General features: G+C 52.0%; 1 long non-coding RNA gene across 2 annotated transcripts; it reads right to left on the reverse strand.

Moving 5' to 3' along the window:
* Positions 1-1,326: 1,326 nt before the first annotated feature.
* LOC107307511 (uncharacterized) lies at positions 1,327-16,836 on the reverse strand. Of its 2 annotated transcripts, XR_014941812.1 has the most exons (5): positions 14,820-16,836; positions 11,083-11,358; positions 5,078-5,395; positions 4,236-4,530; positions 1,327-1,617 (listed from the first exon to the last, which is right to left on the reverse strand). It is a non-coding gene; the product is annotated as an uncharacterized LOC107307511 (long non-coding RNA). The 2 variants fall into 2 exon arrangements; XR_014941813.1 differs by lacking the exons at positions 1,327-1,617; positions 4,236-4,530; positions 5,078-5,395 and adding an exon at positions 6,549-7,465.
* Positions 16,837-17,291: the final 455 nt, after the last annotated feature.

The raw sequence follows: 17,291 nt of genomic DNA on the forward strand, positions 1-17,291 counted from the left end.
GGGGTCTGTATGGAATCTACGGGGTCTATGGGGTCTGTGGGGTTTGTATGGGGTTTATGGGTCTATGGGGATCTATGGGATCTATGGGGTTTCTATGGGATCTATAGGGTTTCTATGGGATCTATGGGGTCTATGGGGTTTCTATGGGATCTATGGGGTTTTTTTATGGGATCTATGGGGTTTCTATGGGGTTTATGGGGTCTATGGGGTTTGTATGGGATCTATGGGGTCTGCATGAGATCTATGGCATCTATGGGGCTTCTATAGGGTTTTTTTATGGATCTATGGGGTTTTTATGGCATCTATGGGGTTTGTATGGGATCTATGGGGTCCATGGGATCTATATGGGATCTATGGGGGTCTATGGGGTTTGTATGGGATCTATGGGGTCTATGGGATCTGTATGGGATCTCTGGGGGGTCTATGGAGTTTGTATGGGATCTATGGGGTCTATGGGGCTTCTATGGGATCTATATGGGATCTATGGGGGTCTATGGGGTTTGTATGGGATCTATGGCGTCTATGGGGTTTGTATGGGGTCTATGGGGATCTATGGGGTTTCTATAAGATCTATGGGGCTTCTATGGGATTTTTTATGGGACCTATGGGGTTTCTATGGGTTTTCTATGGGAAATATGGGGCTTCTATGGGATTTTTTATAGGATCTATGGGGGTCTACAGGAATCTATGGCATCTATGGGGTTTCTATGGGGTTTGTATGGGATCTATGGGATTCTTTATGGGATCTATGGGGATTTATGGGGTCTATGGTTTTTTATGGGATCTATGGGGTTTCTATGGGTTTTTTATGGGATCTATGGGATCTATGGTGTTTCTATGGCATCTATGGGGCTTCTATGGGATTTTTATGGGATCTATGGGATTCTTTATGGGATCTATGGGGTTTTGTATGGGATCTATGAGGTCTATGGGGTGTCTATGGGGTTTGTATGGGATCTATAGGAATCTATGGGATCTATGGGGTTTCTATGGGTTTTGTATGTAATCTGTGGGTTTCTATGGGGTTTTGTAGGGGATCTATGGGGTTTCTGTGGGATCTATGGGGCTTCTATGGGGTCTATGGGGTTTGTATGGCATCTATGGGGATCTATGGGGTTTCTATAAGATCTATGGGGCTTCTATGGGATTTTCTATGGGATCTATGGGGTCTATAGGAATCTATGGGGTTTCTATGGGGTTTTCTATGGATATATGGGGATTTATGGGGTTTCTATGGGGTTTCTATGGGGTTTTCTATGGGGTTTTCTATGGGATCTCTGGTGTTCCTATATTACAACCCCCCCCCCCCCAATAACCCACCGCTGACGTTCAGTGTCACGTCCCCGGCTCCATTTCTGGGCCCCCCCGGTTCCATCCGGGCCTGGCACCGCAGCCGGGTCCCATCGTGCCCCTCATCCACCATTAACGTGAACGGCAGCGGGGCCGGCCGCCATGACACCAGCTCTTCTTCTTCATCATCAGCGCCACGGTCTCCTAGCAACCTTAGCTCCCGCCCCTTCCGGTCTGCCGCCGGTCAGCTGACACAGACCGGAAACGTTGTGCTGAGCAAGGAGGAGGGGGGAGGGGGGGATGATTGACAGCTGGGGGGGGGGAAGTCTGGGGGGGGGGAGGGGAAGGGATGGGGGGGGGGGCACAGAATAGATCTCAATGATCAATTAGGGCTTCATATAGACCCCACCCCATATCCCACCACCCCATAGACCATTTAACACCCCATAGACCCTTCACCCACCCCATAGACCCTTAACCCACCCTATATCCCCTTAACCCACCCTATATTCCCCCCTACCCCATATACCCTTAACCCACCCCATAGACCCTTCACCCACCCCAAGAGCATTAACCCACCACATATACCCTTACCCACCCCATATACCCCCCCACCCCATATCCCCTTTAACCCACCCTATATCCCCCCCCACCCTATATTCCCTTAACCAACCCCATATACCCCCAACCCCACATCCCCCCACACCCCATATCTTCTTAACCCACCCCATATGCCCCCCCCACCCTATATCCACCTTACCCCACCCCATATCCCCCCACCCTAAATCCCCCCCCCACCCCATATCCCCCCCCAACCCCACATTCCCCCCCCCACCCTATATCCCCTTAATCCACCCCATATCCCCCACACCCAATATCCCCCCCCACCCCATACCCCCCCCACCCCCACATGTCCCCCCCCACCCCATATCCCCTTAACCACCCCAAATCCCCCCCAACCCCACATCCCCCCCCCACCATATCACCTTAACCCCCCCATATCCCTCCCCCACCCTATATCCCCTTAACCCACCCCATATACCCCCCCACCCACCATATCCCCTTAACCCACCCTATATTCCCCTCCACCCTATATACCCTTAACCCATCCCATATACCCTTAACCCCCCCCCATATCCCTTTAAATCAACCCCATATACCCTTAACCCACCCTATATACCCTTAACCCATCCCATATCCCCTTCATCCACCCTAAATCCCCACCCTATATCCCCTTTCCCCCCCATATCCCCTTCATTCACCCCATATCCCTTTCATCCCCCCCATATCCCCTTCATTCACCCCATATTCCCCCCAACCTTCTCACCCCCCCACCCTATATCCCCCCTCACCCACCCCATATCCCTCCCCCACCCCATATTCCCACCCATAACCCCATATCCCCCCTTCCACCCCATATCCCCCCCCACCCCATATCCCTTAACCACCCATATCCCCCCAACCCCACATCCCCCCCCCACCCCATATCTCCTAACCCACCCCATATCCCCCCACCCTATACCCCCTTAACCCACCCCATATCCCCTTAACCCACCCCATCCCCCCCACCCATCCCCCCTCACCCTATATCCCCCCTTACCACCCCATATCTCCTTTTCCCCCCCATTCCCCCTCCCCACCCCATATCCCCCCCCACCCCATATCCCTTAACCCACCCCATATCCCTTTAATCAACCCATATCCCCTTAACCCACCCTATATCCCCCCCACCCTATATCCCCTTAACCCATCCCATATCCCTCCCCCACCCCATATCCCCCCCACCTTCTCACCCCCCCACCCTATATGCCCCCTTCACCCACCCCATATCCCCCCCATCTCCTCAACCCCCCACCCTATATCCCCTTAACCCACCCTATATCTCCCCCCACCCCATATCCCTTTCACCACCCCATATCCCTTTCCACCCCCCATATTCCCCACCCCATATCCCCTCATTCACCCCATATCCCCCCCAACCCCACATCCCCCCCCCACCCTATATTCCCTTAACCCACCCATATCCCCCCCCACCCTATATCGCCCCCCACCCTATATCCCCTTATCCCCCCATATCCCCCCCACCCTATATCCCACCCTTAACCCACCCCATATCCCCCCCCAACCCCACATTCCCCCCCCCACCCTATATCCCCTTAACCCACCCCTTATCCCCCCCCACCCATATCCCCCCTTAACCCACCCCATATCCCTCCCCCACCCCATATTCCCCACCCCATATCCTACCCCCTCCTCACCCCCCCCCACCCTATATCCCCTTAAACCCACCCCATATCCACCCCCACCTCCTCACCCCCCACCCCATATCCCCTTAACCCACCCCATATCCCCCCCCACCCCACATTCCCCCCCCCACCCCATATCCCCCTTAACCCACCCCATATCCCTCCCCACCCATATCCCCCCCCCCATATCCCCCCCCACCCCATATCCCCTTTATCCCCCCATATCCCCCCCAACCCCATATCCCCCCCCACCCCATATCCCCTCCCCACCCCATATCCCCCTTCCACCCCAATCCCCCCCCACCCCATACCCCCTTAACCCACCCCATATCCCCTTTATCCCCCCCATATCCCCCTCCCACCCCACATCCCCCCCCACCCCATATACCCCCCCACCCCATATCCCCTTAACCCATCCCATATCCCCCCCACCCCATATCCCCTTTATCCCCCCATATCCCCCCCCACCCTATATCCCCTTAATCTACCCCATATCCCCTTAACCCACCCCATATCCCCCCCCACCCCATATCCCCTTCATTCACCCCATATCCCCCCCAACCCCCACCCCCCCCCCCCACCCCATATCCCTCCCCACCCATATCCCCCCCCCCATATCCCCCCCCACCCCATATCCCCTTACCCACCCCATATCCCCTTTATCCCCCCCATACCCCTTAACCCCATATCCCCCCTCACCATCCACATGCACCAGACCTCTTCTCTCTTCTCCTCCGGCCCCACGGCCGCCCTACAAGTCACCCTATACACCCCAGGCCGATCCCAATACAACCCCGTGACCCCATAGCTCCCGTCGGCCCATAGCGGCCATTTAGGGTCAGCCCGTCCGTCCATAGGGTGATGTTTGGGGCAGGAAAAGCTTTTGGGGTCGCGCAGGTGACGTTCAGCTCTTGGCCCGTTTCGAGGCGAAGGTGATTTGGGATCTTTGGGGTTATTGGGGGGGTCCAGCTCAATGTGGGGGGATATGGGAAGTCTGGAAAGGGAGAAGGGGGGGTTAGGGGGTAATGGGGTGATAGGGGGGAATAGGGGGACTATGGGGTCAATAGTGTGGCTATGGGGTGGCTATGGGGTCAATAGGGGGACTATGGGGTCAATAGGGGGACTATGGGGTCAATAGTGTGGCTATGGGGTCAATAGGGTGGCTATGGGGTCAACAGTGTGGCTATGGGGTCAATAGGGTGACTATGGGGTCAATAGGGAGACTATGGGGTGGCTATGGGTCAATAGGGTGGCTGTGGGGTCAATAGGGGGACTGTGGGGTCAATAGGGGGACTATGGGTGGCTATGGGGTGGCTATGGGGTCAATAGGGTGGCTATGGGGTCAATAGGGGGCCTATAAGGTGGCTATGGGGCCTATAGGGTGACTATGGGGCCTATAGGGTGCCTATGGGTCAATAGGGCCTATAGGGTCACTATGGGGCCTATAGGGTGGCTATGGGGCCAATAGGGCCTATAGGGTGGCTATGGGGCCTATGGGGTGCCTATGGGCCAATAGGGCCTATAGGGTGACCGCATCTCACCATAGACCTCCAAGCGCTGCACCATAGAGTCTCTCTCATAGAGCGGCCCGTGAGGCCTCAGATCCAACACAGCCCGACAGGCGACGCTCTTGCCGTGGTCCTCCAAACTCGCTGTCACTTCCTGTGTCATCATGGCGTCCTCGGGTTCCGATTGGGCCCGATCCCGGAAGTCGGTTGTATGGGACGGGGGTGTCGGCCATGAATAGGGTCAGGGTCAGGTTGTGGATGGGGAACACGGAGCCGACATGGCAGGACACCGGGTGGGGTCGGCCCGACCGGAGCGGGGGAGGGGGGGGACAACAGGGGGGTCCAGTGGGCCTAAAGGGGGGAGAGAGGGATAAGGGGTGTCAATGGGGTGCTATAGGGTGCTATGGGGTGTCATTGGGTGCTATGGGGTGCTATAGGGTACTATGGGGTGCTATAGGGTGCTATGGGGTGCTATGGGGTGCTATAGGGTGCTATGGGGTTCTATAGGGTGCTATAGGGTACTATAGGGTGCTATGGGGTTCTATAGGGTGCTATAGGGTACTATAGGGTGCTATGGGTTCCATTGGGTGCTATGGGGTTCCATTGGGTTCCATTGGGTGCTATTGAGTGCCACTGGGTGCCATTGGGTGCTATAGGGTGCTATGGGGTGCTATGGGGTGCTATGAGGTGCTATAGGGTGCTATAGGGTGCTATTGGGTGTCATTGGGTGCTGTTGGGTTCCATTGGGTGCTATGGGGTTCTATAGGGTGTCATTGGGTGCTGTTGGGTTCCATTGGGTGCTATTGGGTGCCATTGGGTGCTATGGGGCACTATGGGGCACTATGGGGTACTATACGGTACTATAGGGTCCCATTGGGTTCCATTGGGGGTCATTGGGTGCTATAGGGTGCTATTGAGTTCCATTGGGTGCCATTGGGTGCTATGGGGCACTATGGGGTACTATAGGGTACTATAGGGTCCCATTGGGTTCCATTGGGTTCCATTGGATTCCATTGGGTTCCATTGGGTTCCATTGGGTTCTATGGGGTACTGTAGGGTACTATATAGGGTAATATAGGGTACTATAGGGTGCCATTGGGTTCCATTGGGTGCCATTGGGTGCTATGGGGTACTATAGGGTACAATAGGGTCCCATTGGGTTCCATTGGGTGCCATTGGGTGCTATAGGGTTCCATTGGATTCCATTGGGTTCCATTGGATTCCATTGGATTCCATTGGGTTCTATTGGGTTCCATTGAATTCCATTGGGTTCTATTGGGTTCCATTGGATTCCATTGGGTTCCATTGGGTTCCATTGGCTGCCATTGGTTTCCATTGGGTGCTATTGAGTTCCATTGGGTGTCATTGGGTGCCATTGGGTGCTATGGGGTGCTATAGGGTGCTATAGGGTGCTATAGGGTGCCATTGGACCCGGCAGGACACGGGGTGGGGTCGGCCCGACCGGAACGGGGGGAGGGGGGGACAACAGGGGGGTCCAATGGGCCTAAATGGGGGGAGAGAGGGGATAAGGGGTGTCAATGGGGTGCTATGGGGTGTCATTGGGTTCCATTGGGTGCCATTGGGTTCCCCATTGGGTTCCATTGGGTGCTATGGGGTTCTATAGGGTGCTATGGGGTGCTATAGGGTGCTATAGGGTGCTATGGGGTGCTATGGGGTGCTATGGGGTGCTGTGGGGTGCTATAGGGTGCTATGGGGTGCTATGGGGTGCTATAGGGTGCTGTGGGGTACTATAGGGTGCTGTTGGGTGCTATAGGGTGCCATTGGGTTCCATTGGGTGCTATGGGGTGCTATAGGGTACTATAGGGTGCTATTGAGTTCCATTGGGTGCTATGGGGCACTATGGGGTACTATAGGGCTCTATAGGGTACTATAGGGTTCTATAGGGTACTATTGGGTTCCATTGGGTCCCATTAGGTGCCATTAGGTCCCATTGGGTGCTATTGGGGGTCATTGGGTGCTATGGGGTTCTATTGGGTGCCATTGGGTTCCATTGGGTGCTATGGGGTTCTATAGGGTGCTATTGGGTGCCATTGGGTTCCATTGGATTCCATTGGGTTCCATCGGGTTCCATTGGATTCCATTGGATTCCATTGGGTTCCATTGGGTTCCATTGGGTTCTATTGGGTTCCATTGGATTCCATTGGGTTCCATTGGATTCCATTGGGTTCCATCGGGTTCCATTGGATTCCATTGGGTTCTATTGGGTTCCATTGGATTCCATTGGGTGCTATTGAGATCCATTGGGTGCTATTGGGTGCCATTGGTTTCTATTGGGTGCCATTGGGTGCTATGGAGTGCTATAGGGTGCTATAGGGTGCCATTGGACCCGGCAGGACACGGGGTGGGGTCGGCCCGACCGGAACGGGGGGAGGGGGGGGACAACAGGGGGGTCCAATGGGCCTAAAGGGGGGGAGAGAGGGGACACTGAGTTACATTGGGTGCCATTGGGTGCTATGGGGTGTCATTGGGTGCTATAGGGTGCTATTGGGTGTCATTGGGTGCTGTTGGGTTCCATTGGGTGCTATGGGGTTCCATTGGGTTCCATTGGGTGCTATAGGATGCCATTGGGTGCCATTGGGTGCTATTGGGGGTCATTGGGTGCTATTGAGTTCCATTGGGTGCCATTGGGTTCCATTGGGTGCTATGGGGTGTCATTGGGTTCCATTGGGTGCTATGGGGTACCATAGGGTGCTATGGGGTGTCATTGGGTTCCATTGGGTGCCATTGGGTTCCATTGGATTCCATTGGGTTCCATTGGGTTCCATTGGGTTCTATAGGGTACTATAGGGTACTATATAGGTTAATATAGGGTACTATAGGGTCCCATTGGGTTCCATTGGTTTCCATTTTGGTTCCATTGGGTTCTATGGGGTACTATATAGGGTACTATAGGGTGCTATTGGGTGTCATTGGGTTCCATTGGGTTCCATTGGGTGCCATTGGGTTCTATGGGGCACAATAGGGCACTATATAGGGTGCTATAGGGTCCCATTGGGTGCTATAGGGTTCCATTGGGTCCCATTGGGTTCCATTGGATGCCACTGGATTCCATTGGGTTCTATGGGGTACTATAGGGTACTATATAGGGTGCTATAGGGTACTATAGGGTGCCATTGGGACCCACTGGGTTCCATTGGGTTACTATAGGGTACTATAGGGCACTATAGGGTACTATATAGGGTACTATAGGGTGTTATAGGGTCCCATTGGGTTCCATTGGATTCCATTGGGTTCTATGGGGTACTATAGGGTACTATATAGGGTACTATAGGGTGTTATAGGGTCCCATTGGGTTCCATTGGATTCCATTGGGTTCTATGGGGTACTATAGGGTACTATATAGTGTACTATAGGGTCCTATAGGGTCCCATTGGGTTCTATTGGGTCCCATTGGGTTCTATTGGGTCTCATTGGGTTCCATTGGGTGCTATGGGGCACTATAGGGTCCTATAGGGGGCTATAGGGTCCTATAGGGGGCTATAGGGTCCTATAGGGTACTATAGGGTCCCATTGGGTTCTATTGGGTCCCATTGGGTTCTATTGGGTCCCATTGGGTTCCATTGGGTGCTATGGGGTACTATAGGGTCCTATAGGGGGCTATAGGGTTCCATTGGGTACTATAGGGTACTATAGGGTACTATATAGGGTACTATAGGGTCCTATAGGGTGCTATGGGGTCCCGTTGGGTTCTATTGGGTCCCATTGGGTTCCATTGGGTTCTATGGGGTACTATAGGGTACTATATAGGGTTCTATAGGGTCCTATAAGGTGCTATTGGGTGCCATTGGGTTCCATTGGGTGCCATTGGGTTCTATGGGGCACAATAGGGTACTATATAGGGTACTATAGGGTCCCATTGGATGCTATAGGGTTCCATTGGGTGCCATAGGGTGCCATTGGGTACTATAGGGTGCTATTGGGTGCTATAGGGTACTATAGGGTACTATAGGGTGCCATTGGGTTCCCCATTGGGTTCCATTGGATTCCATTGGGTTCTATGGGGTACTATAGGGTACTATATAGGGTACTATAGGGTACTATATAGGGTACTATAGGGTACTATAGGGTTCCATTGGGTGCCATTGGGTTCCATTGGGTTCTATGGGGTACTATAGGGTACTATATAGGGTACTATAGGGTACTATAGGGTTCCATTGGGTGCCATTGGGTTCCATTGGGTTCTATGGGGTACTATAGGGTACTATATAGGGTACTATAGGGTACTATAGGGTACTATATAGGGTACTATAGGGTACTATAGGGTACTATAGGGTACTATATAGCGTACTATAGGGTACTATAGGGTACTATAGGGTTCCATTGGGTGCCATTGGGTTCCATTGGGTTCTATGGGGTACTATAGGGTACTATATAGGGTACTATAGGGTACTATATAGGGTGCTATATGGTACTATAGGGTTCCATTGGGTCCCATTGGGTTCCATTGGGTTCCATTGGGTTCTATGGAGTACTATAGGGTACTATATAGGGTACTATAGGGTGCTATAGGGTCCCATTGGGTTCCATTGGATTCCATTGGGTTCTATGGGGTACTATAGGGTACTATATAGGGTACTATAGGGTGCTATAGGGTTCCATTGGGTCCCATTGGGTTCCATTGGGTGCTATGGGGCACAATAGGGTACTATGTAGGGTACTATAGGGTACTATAGTGTACTATAGGGTTCCATTGGGTCCCATTGGGTTCCATTGGGTACTATAGGGTACTATATAGTGTACTATAGGGTACTATAGGGTTCCATTGGGTCCCATTGGGTTCCATTGGGTTCCATTGGGTTCTAAGGAGTACTATAGGGTACTATATAGAATACTATAGGGTGCTATAGGGTTCCATTGGGTTCTATGGGGTACTATAGGGTACTATAGGGTCCCATTGGGTTCTGTTGGGTCCCATTGGGTTCCATTGGGTGCTATGGGGTACTATAGGGTCCTATAGGGGGCTATAGGGTCCTATAGGGTACTATAGGGTCCTATAGAGTTCTATTGGGTCCCATTGGGTTCTATTGGGTCCCATTGGGTTCCATTGGGTGCTATGGGGTACTATAGGGTCCTATAGGGGGCTATAGGGTCCTATAGGGTCCTATAGGGTCCCATTGGGTTCTATTGGGTCCCATTGGGTTCTATTGGGTCTCATTGGGTTCCATTGGGTGCTATAGGGTACTATAGGGTCCTATAGGGTGCTATAGGGTTCCATTGGGTACTATAGGGTACTATAGGGTACTATATAGGGTACTATAGGGTCCTATAGGGTGCTATGGGGTCCCGTTGGGTTCTATTGGGTCCCATTGGGTTCCATTGGGTTCTATGGAGTACTATAGGGTACTATATAGGGTTCTATAGGGTGCTATTGGGTGCCATTGGGTTCCATTGGGTTCCATTGGGTTCTATGGGGTACTATAGGGTACTATAGGGTACTATAGGGTCCCATTGGGTGCTATAGGGTTCCATGGGGTCCCATTGGGTTCCATTGGGTACTATAGGGTGCTATAGGGTGCTATAGGGTCCCATTGGGTGCTATAGGGTACTATAGGGTTCCATTGGGTCCCATTGGGTTCCATTGGGTGCTATGGGGCACAATAGGGTACTATATAGGGTACTATAGGGTCCCATTTGGTGCTATAGGGTTCCATTGGGTACTATAGGGTACTATACAGGGTACTATCGGGTACTATATAGGGTACTATAGGGTTCCATTGGGTTCCATTGGGTTCTATGGGGTACTATAGGGTACTATATAGGGTGCTATAGGGTCCTATAGGGTGCCATTGGGACCCATTGGGTTCCATTGGGTTACTATAGGGCACTATAGGGTACTATAGGGTCCTATAGGGTGCTATAGGGTTCCATTGGGTCCCATTGGGTTCTATGGGGTACTATAGGGTACTATATAGGGTACTATAGGGTCCTATAGGGTCCCATTGGGTTCTATAGGGTCCCATTGGGTTCTATTGGGTCCCATTGGGGGTCATTGGTTTCCATCCCCCCCCCCCACGTACGGTACGCCGTCATTTCCTGTTTGCCGTAATCCCTTCCGGTCCCACACCGGAAGTAGCACTGCACGCTGCTCCTCCATTCCGTCACTTCCTGTAACTCCGCCATCAGCTCCCAAGCGGAACCGGAAGTTCTCACTTCGTAACGTGACGAAGTTTCGATTCCGGCGGAAGTTGGTGCGCTCGGACAGGAAGTCCGGCACGTGATGTTAAAGGAACCACCGTAACGTACCAAAAGGACCGGGGGGTCCCAAAGGATCGATGGGGAGATGAGACGGGGGGCTGCGATGGGGGGAGATCATGGGGACCCCATAAGTGACCCCATAACCCCATAAGTGACCCCATAAGTGACCCCATAACCCCATAAGTGACCCCATAACCCCATAAGTGACCCCATAAGTGACCCCATAAGTGACCCCATAAGTGACCCCATAAGTGACCCCATAACCCCATAAATGACCCCATAACCCCATAAGTGACCCCACAACCCCATAAGTGACCCCATAAGTGATCCCATAACCCCATAAGTGACCCCATAACCCCATAAATGACCCCATAACCCCATAAGCGACCCCATAACCCCATAAATGACCCCATAACCCCATAAGTGAACCCATAACCCCATAAGTGACCCCATAGCCCCATAAGTGACCCCATAAGTGACCCCACAACCCCATAAGTGACCCCATAACCCCATAAGTGACCCCATAACCCCATAGCTGTGCCTTATAAGAGACCCCATAACCCCATAAGTGACCCCATAAATGACCCCATAACCCCATAAGTGACCCCATAACCCCATAAGTGACCCCATAACCCCATAAGTGACCCCATAACCCCATAAGTGACCCCATAAGTGACCCCACAACCCCATAAGTGACCCCATAAACCCATAAGTGACCCCATAACCCCATAAGTGACCCCATAAGTGACCCCACAACCCCATAAGTGACCCCATAACCCCATAAGTGACCCCATAACCCCATAGCTGTGCCTTATAAGAGACCCCATAACCCCATAAGTGACCCCATAAATGACCCCATAACCCCATAAGTGACCCCATAACCCCATAAGTGACCCCATAACCCCATAAGTGACCCCATAAATGACCCCATAACCCCATAAGTGACCCCATAACCCCATAAGTGACCCCACAACCCCATAAGTGACCCTACAACCCCATAAGTGACCCCATAAACCCATAAGTGACCCCATAAGTGACCCCATAACCCCATAAATGACCCCATAACCCCATAAGCGACCCCATAACCCCATAAGTGACCCCATAACCCCATAAGTGACCCCATAAGTGACCCCATAACCCCATAAGTGACCCCATAAACCCATAAGTGACCCCATAAGTGACCCCACAACCCCATAAATGACCCCATAACCCCATAAATGACCCCATAACCCCATAAGCGACCCCATAACCCCATAAATGACCCCATAACCCCATAAGCGACCCCATAACCCCATAAATGACCCCATAACCCCATAAGCGACCCCATAACCCCATAAATGACCCCATAACCCCATAAGCGACCCCATAACCCCATAAATGACCCCATAACCCCATAAGCGACCCCATAACCCCATAAGTGACCCCATAACCCCATAAATGACCCCATAACCCCATAAATGACCCCATAACCCCATAAGTGACCCCATAACCCCATAAGTGACCCCACAGCCCCATAAGTGACCCCATAACCCCATAGCTGTGCCCTATAAGTGACCCCATAAGTGACCCCATAACCCCATAAGTGACCCCATAACCCCATAAGTGACCCCATAACCCCATAACCCTGTGACCCTATAACCCTATACCCCATTAATTCCCCCATAACCCCATTAATTCCCCCATACCCCATTAATTCCCCCATAACCCCATAACTCCCCATAACCCCATAACCCTATACCCCATTAATTCCCCCATAACCCCATTAATTCCCCCATAACCCCATTAATTCCCCCATACCCCATTAATTACCCCATAACCCCATAACTCCCCATAACCCCATAACCCTATACCCCATTAATTCCCCCATACCCCATTAATTCCCCCATACCCCATTAATTCCCCCATAACCCCATAACTCCCCATAACCCCATACCCCGTAACCCCATTAATTCCCCCATACCCCATTAATTCCCCCATAACCCCATTAATTACCCCATAACCCCATTAATTACCCCATAACCCCATTACCCCCCATAACCCCATTAATTCCCCCATACCCCATTAATTCCCCCATAACCCCATACCCCATAACACCATTAATTCCCCCATAACCCCATTAATTCCCCCATACCCCATTAATTACCCCATAACCCCATTAATTCCCCCATAACCCCATTAATTATCCCATAACCCCATTAATTATCCCATAACCCCATTAATTCCCCCATAACCCCATAACCCTATACCCCATTAATTCCCCCATAACCCATTAATTACCCCATAACCCCATTAATTCCCCCGTAACCCCATTAATTCCCCCATACCCCATTAATTCCCCTATACCCCATTAATTCCCCTATACCCCATTAATTCCCCCATACCCCATTAATTCCCCTATACCCCATTAATTCCCCCATACCCCATTAATTCCCCCATACCCCATTAATTCCCCTATACCCCATTAATTCCCCCATACCCCATTAATTCCCCCATACCCCATTAATTCCCCCATACCCCATTAATTCCCCCATACCCCATTAATTCCCCCATAACCCCATTAATTACCCCATAACCCCATTAATTCCCCCATAACCCCATTAATTACCCCATAACCCCACTAATTCCCCCATAACCCCATTAATTCCCCTATACCCCATTAATTCCCCCATAACCCCATTAATTCCCCCATACCCCATTAATTCCCCCATAACCCCATTAATTCCCCCATAACCCCATTAATTCCCCATAACCCCATTAATTCCCCCATAACCCCATTAATTCCCCTATACCCCATTAATTCCCCCATAACCCCATTAATTCCCCCATACCCCATTAATTCCCCCATACCCCATTAATTACCCCATAACCCCATTAAATACCCCATAACCCCATTAATTCCCCCATAACCCCATTAATTCCCCATAACCCCATTAATTCCCCCATAACCCCATTAATTCCCCTATACCCCATTAATTCCCCCATAACCCCATTAATTCCCCCATACCCCATTAATTCCCCCATACCCCATTAATTACCCCATAACCCCATTAAATACCCCATAACCCCATTAATTCCCCCATAACCCCATTAATTCCCCCACACCCCATTAATTCCCCCACACCCCATTAATTCCCCCATAACCCCATAACTCCCCATAACCCCATACCCCATAACCCCATTAATTCCCCCATACCCCATTAATTCCCCCATACCCCATTAATTCCCCCATAACCCCATTAATTCCCCCATACCCCATTAATTCCCCCATAACCCCATACCCCATAACCCCATTAATTCCCCCATAACCCCATAACTCCCCATACCCCATTAATTCCCCCATACCCCATTAATTCCCCCATAACCCCATTAATTCCCCCATAACCCCATTAATTCCCCCATAACCCCATTAATTCCCCCATAACCCCATTAATTCCCCCATACCCCATTAATTCCCCCATAACCCCATTAATTCCCCCATACCCCATTAATTACCCCATAACCCCATTAATTCCCCCATAACCCCATTAATTCCCCATAACCCCATTAATTCCCCCATTACCTGTGAGCACACTGATGCAGCCCAGCAGCAGTGGGGCAGCGCTGCGGTGTTTTATGGGGTCGGTGAACATCATGGGATCCTATGGGGCGCCCCACAACTTTGGGGTCCAATGGGGTCCAATAGGATCCAATGGGGTCCAGTAGGGTCCAATGGGGTCCAATGGGATCCAATGGGGTCCAATGGGGTCAGTTATGATCCAATGGGGTCCAATAGGATCCAATGGGGTCCAATAGGATCCAATGGGGTCTAATAGGATCTAGTGGGGTCAGTTATGATCCAATGGGTTCCAATGGGGTCCAATAGGATCCAATGGGGTCTATTAGGATCCAGTGGGGTCCACTAGGATCCAATGGGGTCCAATGGGATCCAATGGGGTCCAATGGGGTCCTATTAGGATCCAATGGGGTCCAATAGGATCCAATGGGGTCCAGTGGGATCCAATGGGGTCCAATAGGGTCCAATGGGGTCAGTTATGATCCAATTAGGATCCAATGGGGTCTATTAGGATCCAGTGGGGTCCAATAGGGTCCAATGGGGTCCAGTAGGGTCCAATAGGGTCCAATGGGGTCCAATAGGATCAGTTATGATCCAATAGGGTCCAATAGGGTCCAATGGGGTCAGTTATGATCCAATGGGGTCCAATAGGGTCCAGTGGGGTCTATTAGGATCCAGTGGGGTCCAATGGGGTCCAGTAAGATCCAATAGGATCCAATGGGGTCAGTTATGATCCAGTGGGGTCCAATAGGATCCAGTGAGGTCCAATAGGATCCAATGGGGTCCAATGGGATCCAATGGGGTCCAATGGGATCCAATGGGGTCAGTTATGATCCAATAGGGTCCAATGGGGTCCAGTAGGATCCAATGGGGTCCAGTAGGATCCAGTGGGGTCCAATAGGATCCAGTGAGGTCTAATAGGATCCAATGGGGTCCAATAGGATCCAATGGGGTCCAATGGGATCCAATGGGGTCCAATGGGGTCCAATGGGGTCCAATAGGATCCAATGGGGTCCAATGGGATCCAATGGGGTCAGTTATGATCCAATGGGGTCCAATGGGGTCAATTAGGATCCAATGGGGTCCAACTGGGATCCAATGGGGTCAGTTATGATCCAATAGGTTCCAATGGGGTCCAGTAGGATCCAGTGGGGTCCAATAGGGTCCAATGGGGTCCAATAGGATCCAGTGGGGTCCAATAGGGTCCAATAGGATCCAGTGGGGTCCAATAGGGTCCAGTGGGGTCCAATAGGGTCCAATGGGGTCCAATAAGATCCAGTGTGGTCCAATCAGAACCTCTCCAGGCAATGGACCCTTATAGGGTCAGCCCCCTTATAGGGTCGGCCCCCTTATAGGGTCAGCCCCCCTTATAGGGTCAGCCCCCTTATAGGGTCAGCTCCCTTATAGGGTCAGCCCCCTTATAGGGTCAGCTCCCCTATAGGGTCAGCTCCCTTATAGGGTCAGCCCCCTTATAGGGTCGGCTCCCTTATAGGGTCGGCTCCCCTATAGGGTCAGCTCCTCTATAGGGTCAGCTCCTTTATAGGGTCAGCCCCCCTTATAGGGTCGGCTCCCCTTATAGGGTCAGCTCCTCTATAGGGTCAGCTCCTCTATAGGGTCAGCTCCCCTATAGGGTCAGCTCCTCTATAGGGTCAGCTCCCCTATAGGGTCAGCTCCCTTATAGGGTCAGCTTCCCTATAGGGTCAGCTCCTCTATAGGGTCAGCTCCCCTATAGGGTCAGCTCCCTTATAGGGTCAGCTCCCTTATAGGGTCAGCCCCCCTTATAAGGTCAGCCCCCTTATAGGGTCAGCTCCCTTATAGGATCAGCTCCTCTATAGGGTCAGCTCCTTTATAGGGTCAGCTCCTCTATAGGGTCAGGTCCCCTATAGGGTCAGCTCCTCTATAGGGTCAGCTCCTCTATAGGGTCAGCTCCCCTATAGGGTCAGCTCCTCTATAGGGTCAGCTCCCCTATAGGCTCAGCTCCCCGCAGCCGCCCCACAACCTCGTTCCGCTCTTTCTATCTCCGCCCCCCCCCCGCCCCATAGGACCCGCCCCTATTTCCATTGCGGCCCTATAAGAGATCGAGTCCCACCCCGATGTGGGGCGGGGGGGTCGGATATGGGGCGGGGGGGGGAAATTCCGGGATGGGGGGGACTTTGGAACGGGGAATTCCCCGGGATGGGGGGAGGGATCCTATATGGGATCCTATATGGGATCCTGATCCTATATGGGATCCTATATGGGGTGGGGATCCTATATGGGATCCTCTATGGGGTACGGATGGGTTCGGCCCTATAGGATCAATATGGGGCAGTTCTCAGCCCTATAGCCCCAATATGGGGCAGATCTCAGCCCTATAGTCCCTATATGGGGCAGTTCTCAGCCCTATAACCCCTCTATGGGGCAGTTCTCAGCCCTATAGCTCCTATATGGGGCAGATTTCAGCCCTATAGCCCCTATATGGGGCAGTTCTCGGCCCTA

Source organism: Coturnix japonica, unplaced genomic scaffold (genome assembly GCF_054131305.1).
Source record: "Coturnix japonica strain WE unplaced genomic scaffold, WE-NBRP24 Scf119, whole genome shotgun sequence".
Classification (NCBI taxonomy): Eukaryota; Metazoa; Chordata; class Aves; order Galliformes; family Phasianidae; genus Coturnix; species Coturnix japonica.